The following is an 8,621-nucleotide window of genomic DNA, read 5'->3' as shown; positions in this document are numbered from 1 at the left end:
CCTGAGTTTATGACGACCCACTGTATACATGAATCAAATCATCACATGATCCCTCATATACGTGTATAAATGTGATGTGTCACTCAAAAATAAAATTTAAAAAAAGAATGTCCTTGATGAAGGAGCACAAATTATCTATTGCATTTCATCTTGGTCCTCAAGGACAAGTCCCTTTTCCATCCTGTGAGAAGGAAGAACAACAAGCACCAAGCATTCTACTGCATACCTGAGGGTAATGGTTGTTTGTCCCCAGGAAAAGCACACAGAAGACCTGTAACAAATGGACTGGCTGCTTTTTTCATTGTATAGTTTTCTCTTTTTAAATGTAAAATAACAATGGGCAGAAATGTTGCAGTCACTTAGATGTGTGATAAGTAATGAATATTTTCTCAAAAATTAGGGAAATAAATCTGTTTCTTTAAAGAGAACCAACTGTATTTGTTGACAGTGACAAACTTTACCTTTTGAAGGGAAAACTAGAATATTGTATAGTTTTTATCCATCTCTGCTATCTTTACAGCTCTCAACAGTGAAGTAATTTTCTGATATGATCAGGGATAACATTAATAAAGGTTACTTTTTATATTTTCTAATAAATTTTTTCATTATTCAACAGATTTATCGAGCTCAATAGACCCATATTTTTGGTCTTCCTATTTTTCTCCATTTTTTTCTTCCCTTCTTTCTATCTATCTATCCATTTATTTATTTATTTTCAGTGAATATCCAGAGCCTTACACATGTTAGACAAATACTCTATCACTTAGCTACATCTCCAGCAGGAAATATACATTTTGCATGACTAATGTTAAAAAGAAATCACACAAATAAGACCAATGGATTTCAAGGTAACAGTATGAAAAATTATTTGAGCTGCTTTCAGATTCTACCTTGCAACCAATCTTTAAGAAACTACTACTTGGCATCTTGTGATGACGTATCAAAGAAGAATATCCACAATTATATGCAAGGGACTCAAAAATACTTGCCCTTTCCTAAATATGTGTTATATTGATGCAATGTTATTTTGTTTTTGTTTTTCATATACTTGAACCAAAAAGAAAAATGTTGTAAAATATTGGATGCAAAGTGGATGTGAGAACTTCACTTTTCTTCTATTAAACCAGACAGGAAACAGACTTGTGAAAATATAAAACAGTGTTGCCTTTCTTGTTAAATTTCTCTTTTGGAAAACATGTAATGAATTTCTCATTTTATTTTATGTATATGACCACTCACACACACACATAATAAACCCTCTCTGGGGGACCCTTAATAATTTTTAAGGGTGTCAAAGGATCCTGAGTCCAAGAAACTTGAGAGTGACTGTCTAAGGGAATTGAGAGAGGACCCTAAGGGTGTTCCTAGTTCTCTTACTGCCTCTGGTAGGCAGGAGGAAAGGTAGCAAGACTCCAAAATATTATTTTTACTATGTTATCCAGGTGGAGTTTTGATATCCATTTGGGTCCTAGTATTTTAATATTCATTTCCTATTGGTATCCAAACACCCCCCAGACCCCCTATCCACCACAGGACTCTGTTGAAACTCCCTCAGTCAAGAACACAAACACCTGCATCCTTGATTCTTCTTGTCCTTGAGATGATGAAATGGCCCTCAGCCGGGTTATTTCTCATGGCAGGGTGGGTATGGACAACAGACCTGCAGGTGGAGTCAAAATTCTCACCTCCAGGTTTTCCTACAGAATTCTGATCTAGATGATCTGGGACCTTTCAGTGCCTCTGTTTTATCATCAGTAAAATGTGGATGAGAGAGCTAGTTACAGATGTGTGTCCTTCCTACTCCACTTCAATGATGTCACATGGGGAGCTTGAGATCTGCCCTGATGGAGTGTTTACAACACTGACATTGGCAAATGCTATAAATCAGGAATTGATATTTTCAGAGAGCCAGTTATTAAACATTTATCAGTACACTACTGTTTAGCTCTCATTATAGAAAATTCAGAAAAATGTACTTTAAATAGTGCTCAGCAATAGATTGTTCAATAAAACTTAGTTTTTGTTACCATTATTCCTATTTTGCTGGGCATAGGTAATTTTGATGCATACGAAAGTTGGATAAGCATTCATTTGGTAGAAAATAATCTGTTCAATTTTGTCAAAAGCACACAATTGCTCAGTAAATGAAACTCACAATGATCAGGCATCCTCAACAGCTTTCTTCACAGCCCTGGACTTCTGGAACTAGGGGAGTCAGGTGCAGACAGTACTGGTGCATATAGATCCACCTTGCTTTTCCTATGGATGAAGGGTTACAGGTCCCACACATGGAAAGTCTTACAGCCCATGGGCACGCCTGTCACATATAGAGCAATTGTTCTGTGAGTGCAAGTCCAGCACAACTCTGCTTCTCTTTGCCATTCTCAGTGAATCAAAATGACTTCAGTTACAGAGGTGGATTTGAATATTCAGGAGCTTCCTTTTGAATAGTTGTGTAGACGGTAGGAGAGTGGAAAAGCTGTGTAGATGGAAGAGGAAATTTCAGAGGAAAGGGATTCCAGACAACCAGGTGTGAACCAGATGGGGATCAAAACTTACCAGCAGGGTTGCAGCACATCTTCCTTCATCAAGAGAGAACAAAAAAAATCTCAAAACACAAAGCTCTCAAAGTTCTCCCATCTCTTTTTGGGCCTCCCTGACCAAAGGGCTATTTTGACTTTGTTTTGTTCCTGGGTTTATATAATCATGAGACCCTGATAAGGATCTAGGAATTCGCCAAATCCGTTCTCAGCTATCGACCAGTGTCAATTTTCCCTGGAGTTTGATCCAGTTTCACCAGAAATGTCTCGAGCCTTTTGGGGCCCACAAATTCCTTCTGGAGGCAATTCTAACCTCCCTTGAGCCGCAGCCTTTTAACTTTGAAACCAACCTTGATACTCTCTTCCCATTGGGTTCCTTGAATCAGAAGAATTGGCCTTTTGAAAAATGTTCTTAGTAGCTGGATTTTGTGTACAGCATGACAATAAACAGAGCTTCACCTTGTTTTTCAAGGGCAAAGTGAAATTTTCTGGGATCCACACTTGATCCTGGTTAGCCCAAGGGTCTGAGGTATTCTTGGCTTACCAAGTCACAGAACCACAGAGCTCCAGGCATGTCTAGCTTTCAGTTAGGTCAGAACTTTGCCTCCAAGAGCAAAAGGCATCTGAGACATGTGCTTATCTCCTCCATCAAGCTTTCCTGGGGACCAGGACAGGCATTTCTCCAAGGAGTTTATTGACTGGGCTTGCAAACTCAAGTTTTACTTGTGATTGATCTTAGGTACATTTGATTTAAAGCCTTTGATTCAGATCAATTTTCATTTAGATGGAAGAAGAGGAAAGGAAGAGGAGAAGGATGATTGGGATAAGGAGGGCAGAGGTAGAGGATGAGGGGAAGACAAGTGGGAGGAGGTGGGGTGGAAGAAAAAGGAAGATGAGGAGGGATAGAAGGAAGAGGAGAGGTGAAGAAGAAGAGGAAAAGAAAAATGAAGGCACACGGTACATTTAAAAATAGTTCTCATGTGATTACTTATTTTCAGATTAATTTTGCACTTAAATGAGGAAGCATGATATTAATTTGGTTTATGTGTATCTGGTTGCTAATTGAGGTGCATGCTTGTCAAGTCATTACAAGGTGAAATGCCTCTAATTAAACGTATTAATCATGGATTGGGGAGGATATTTTTGCACACTATACTCTCAGTACCTAACGAGGACAGCCACTGTTGTCATTAAGCAATACATATTTAAATATTTTTACTTAAGCCAAAATAGTAGGTTTGCTGGGCATAGCAGCACAATCCTGTTATCCCAGTGACTCAAGAGGCTGAGGCAGGAGGATCATAAGTTCAAATCCAGCTTCAGCAACTTAGCAAGACCCTTAGCAACAGAGTGAGACCCTGTTTCAAAATAAAAAATAAAAAGAATGGGGGATGTAGCTCCGTAGTAAAGTGCCCCTGGGTTCAATCCCCAGTAGCAAGAAACAAAGAAAGAAGACTTACTTATTCTGTATATTGTACCCAGGTTTTAAAAAACAAGGACAACTAGTGGACTTTTAATGTTTCATATTTCTAAATGTTAAATAAGATTCTTTTAAAATAAAACTTAAATATGATTTCTTCTAAACATACAATGAATTATGTGGGTAATTAGTCTTTTAATTCCCCTTTCTTTTCTTTCCTGTCTTTGGGCCAGACAAGAAAGACAATTTCACCTATTTTTCAAACCGTTGAATGCTTTTCCCCCAAAATTCACCCACATTAATTCAAAAGAAGAAAATGTTGTTTCACTATATGTGAGGCACTGAGTTTGATCCTCAGCACCACATAAACAAACAAACAAATAAATAAAGGTATTGTGTCCATTTACAACTTAAAAAATGTAAAAAAAGAAGTTTCTGGTGTTAAAGTCTCTTCACTTCAACAGATAATGATCGTGTAGATGTGTAAGCATCTCTTACTAGTTCATTTGGGATTTTTTTTTTTTTTTTAAACCCAGGGGCCCAATTCCATTTGGAATGCCTTTCCCTTGGTACCAAACCTTCTTAAACTTGGACACCATGTGAGCCGACAAAGCAATTAAGGATATTGATAGTAGAACTACATATTTACAAGATATTCATGAAATCTTGCATGAACTAAAGGTAAGACACATGGGTATACACTCTTTATAAAACTTGTTTGGAACATCCACATGACTGTATCATATTTGATCAAAAAAAAAAAAAAGTTCCAGTGTCACAGTGACAAATGTCAGCTTTAACACAGCCTGAGCAAAAAACTATCTCTGAACACATTTGATTAAACAAATGTTTTGTGTTTTGTCTTAAAAACTGGGAGCTGGGCCTAGCATATGTGAAGCCCCGAGTTCCATCCCGGGACTGAGGAAAAAAAAAATCCCCTGTTTCCTTTGATGCGTTGTCAAGTTCACTCCTATTTTTGGCCCTTCCATCTACAGGAAGTGTTCCCTAGCTTTATCTGACCGAAAGGTCTCTCCAAGACAATGTTTCTTCTTCCTAGTGACACTTTAGTGGATGTTTCTTCTGCTCAAGAACTTTCAATGAGTCACTCTTCTCACACTGCACATGACCCTGCTGGGCTTCCATGGTATGTAGTCTGGTTCTTTTTTAAAGATAGAGTGAGAGAGGGAGGGAGAGAGAGAGAAAGAATTTTTAATATTTATTTTTTAGTTATCGGCGGACACAACATCTTTGTTTGTATGTGGTGCTGAGGATCGAACCCGGGCCGCACGCATGCCAGGCGAGCGCGCTACCGCTTGAGCCACATCCCCAGCCCTAGTCTGGTTCTTTGAATTTTACTTTCCACCACTCTCTGAAAGTCACCTCCACTGAGGCTGGCTGGTCCCCTCTCTTCCTCTCACACATTGACTTTCCTTCTTTGCCAGTGACTACAGCACCAACCTTGTTTCTCGAACCCATTATCCTGTCTCCATTACTGAACCCTTACTAAAACACCCTCAAACTTTATAGCAGACTCTTAATTTGTATGTAATGTGTGTGTGCACTCATGTGTGCATGTAGTTGGGAACACGGTACTTAGGAATTTGATGGAAGCTGTCAACCCTCCTGACAGAGGACGGCTTCCACAAACACATGTACATTCAGAGGGGCTTACACTGAGGGCCTGTGGAGTCCATGTTAACCCTGTGCAAGAATTTGCATTTGAGAAAGTCTAAGGTTTGATAGAGGTGAGCTTCAAGTCAGTCCTGAAAGAATGTAGATAGCAACCCCCACCACCACTCATTTCACCTTGGCCATTGGTGCTTCCCACATATTCACTGTTTTCTGATGTTTAAGCTAATTTTCCCTCCTCAGTTAGACTGTGAATTTCTGGATAGATGACCTTAGATGACATTACAAATCACCTTAATTAAACAGGAGATAATAAATGTAGTTGAATACTCATCCATCGGTACACATTAGAATGCTAACGCAGGTCATGTCGTATTGTCTAAAGGGACATGTTTTAAGTACCATAGAATATGGGTTTCCAGGCGTAACTGGATAACCATGGGATTCCACTCTGGGATTCCAGTGGAGAGGAAGCAGGGATTTCCTTCTCATCCCACTCCTGACGCCCTGCTGAGCTGCCTGCTCTGCCAATATCAGGGGACACTGACAACAGGGGAGACTGAGGCTGGCTGCAACATTTTTTATTATTAGATCCATGTTTGTTTTCCTTCTAGGTTTGGCAGGTAAGAGAGGAAATAGAATAGAAAGCAAGATAAATAAAGAGAAAGAGGAGTGGGGAAGCAGGAGGCAGGAGGAAGAGGCAGAAAGTGGAGGCTAGAGGCTCAGAAGAGATCCAATAAAAGAAAAGTAACTATGCTGGTGCCTTGGTTTTCCAAATTCAATTTCCTTTAGATGTTTTGAGCAATCTTTTTTTAAAAAAAAAAAATATATATATATTTTTAGTTTTATATGGACACAATACCTTTATCTATTTATATATTTGTTTATTTATGTGGTGTTGAGGATCAAACCCAGTGCCTCACATGTGCTAGGCAAGCGCTCCACCACTGAGCTACAACCCCACCCCTGTTTTGAGCAATCTTTTTATCATTGGCAAACACGAGGAGAAGTGCTGAGGTGGGTAGCAACACATTTACAAGTTCAAGTCTATAAATCTGCAGGTCTCAAAATTAATCAGTCTTACTACAGGGTTTCTATTTTTGTCTATATTCTGCTATTGCCCCAAACTCCAAATAATGTTGCATGCATTTTATTTCTTAATTCCACTAATATTTTCATTTCTCAGACTGAATCTACCTTCGTTAGTCATTCTCTAATCATGATCTTCTTTTGGTGGGGGATCATAATGACCTCACTTTTGCCAGTACTTTACAAAGAGCCCCGCCCTTCAAAGAGCTATCTAATACATTTTAAAAGGTCAGAGGATAAAAAATATCTTGATATTTGATGAATATTTGCACGTGCATTTAATTTACTTGGGGGTAGATAAAGAATGGCTATTACAAAAGCAAATATAATAATTGTCTTAATTAGGTGATAAAGCTGGAATTGGTTTTTCAGGAGAGCTGAGAGTCAATATGCCAAGTAAATGTTTGTAGAAGATGTAACTTGTGATGGGCACTTACTTGAGTGTCTTAATTGACCTCATTTTTTATTATTATATCCATGTTTGTTTTCCTTCTAGGACTTTTATATTTATAAATATACATGGACAGCCAGGTGCTGTGGCACATGCCTGTAATCCCAGCAACTCAGGAGGCTGAGGCCAGAAAAATCACAAATTAGAGGCCAGCCTCAGCAACTTAGTGAGACTATGTCTCAAAATAAAAAATAAATATGGCTTGGGACATAACTCAGTGGTAGAGAACCCCTGAGTTCAATTTATTCATATATAAATGATATTTCCTGTATATATATGGACTGTGAAAACTATATTATATATGTTAGGGGAAAGAGAGGACCAGCAACTTCTAGGTCATGGTTTCCCAAGGTTTGGTACTCAGAAATATGGTTTAAGGCAGTTGGCAAACGTTTTTCTCAAAAACAAAACAAAAAAAAACAAATAGTGAATATTTCAGGCTTTGTAGGTCATGGGGACTGTGTTCCAACTTTGCCATCCTACTAGGAAAGGGGCCACATCTATTGAAAAGCAGACATGGCTGTATGCCAATAAAACTTTATTTAAAAAAAACAGGCAGAAAAACAACATGCAGTTTGGATGTAACACCATTTTAAACATATAAGTTAATCAATTGAGACTATAAGATGTCAGCAGCTATTCTACAAATACAGTGTGAAAGTTTGGTTCACAACCTGTTTGCACTTATTTTGGTTTCATAAAGACATTTTTTTCCCTCTTCTTATTTCTAGATTGTCAGTTTAGCAGCTAAAGTTGCTGTGGGGATGGTGTTTCCAGAAATTGTAAGTCTTCTTACTATAACAGCAGGACACATCTGGCCTGCCCCTGTCTTTGTGAATAAGTTTCATGGCTACCTTCAAGCTCCTGGGCAGGGTTTAGTTGTCACTGCAGTGATGTATGGCCCACAAAACCTAAAATTTACCCTCTAACCTTTTGTAGGAAATGTCTGTAGAGCCACGACTTGTATGTGCAGTAATTCACTTCAGTCTTAACCTGAAGCCAACATACAAGGAATGAGAAGAGAGAATTTTGAAAGTTCTCACCACACACAAAAGTAGGTAAATGTTCGAGGTGATGGATATTCTCAATACACTGATATGATCATTATAAGATGTATATGCATGTATGAAAACATCATCACCCTGTAGACAGGTACAATTATGTGTCAATTAAAAATAAAATAAAAACATACAAGGGGGTCAACTACATATCATAGACATTCAAATATTCATCTTATGAATTTATGATTCATAGACAAATCTGATAAGCTTGTGAACACAAAATGATCGTCATACCACCAAAAAGAACTCTCACCATGTGTCCTGCGTCACTTGAAGCACTTTCCTGGCCATGTTCTCACACCATGGAAGTATAGTTCGCCTTCTACCAGTTGAAAGTTCCAGGTCAAGCATCTGCCATCGTCAGAACTCTGTCCAGGAGAAAGTGAAGACAGACACAGACAAAGGGACAGATGAGAAGGCTATTTAGTCAC

Source organism: Marmota marmota, unplaced genomic scaffold, assembly GCF_001458135.2.
Source record: "Marmota marmota marmota unplaced genomic scaffold, marMar, whole genome shotgun sequence".
In the NCBI taxonomy this organism is placed as follows: Eukaryota; Metazoa; Chordata; class Mammalia; order Rodentia; family Sciuridae; genus Marmota; species Marmota marmota.
The sequence above is the reverse complement of the archived record's forward strand: the minus strand, read 5'-3'. Positions refer to the sequence as shown.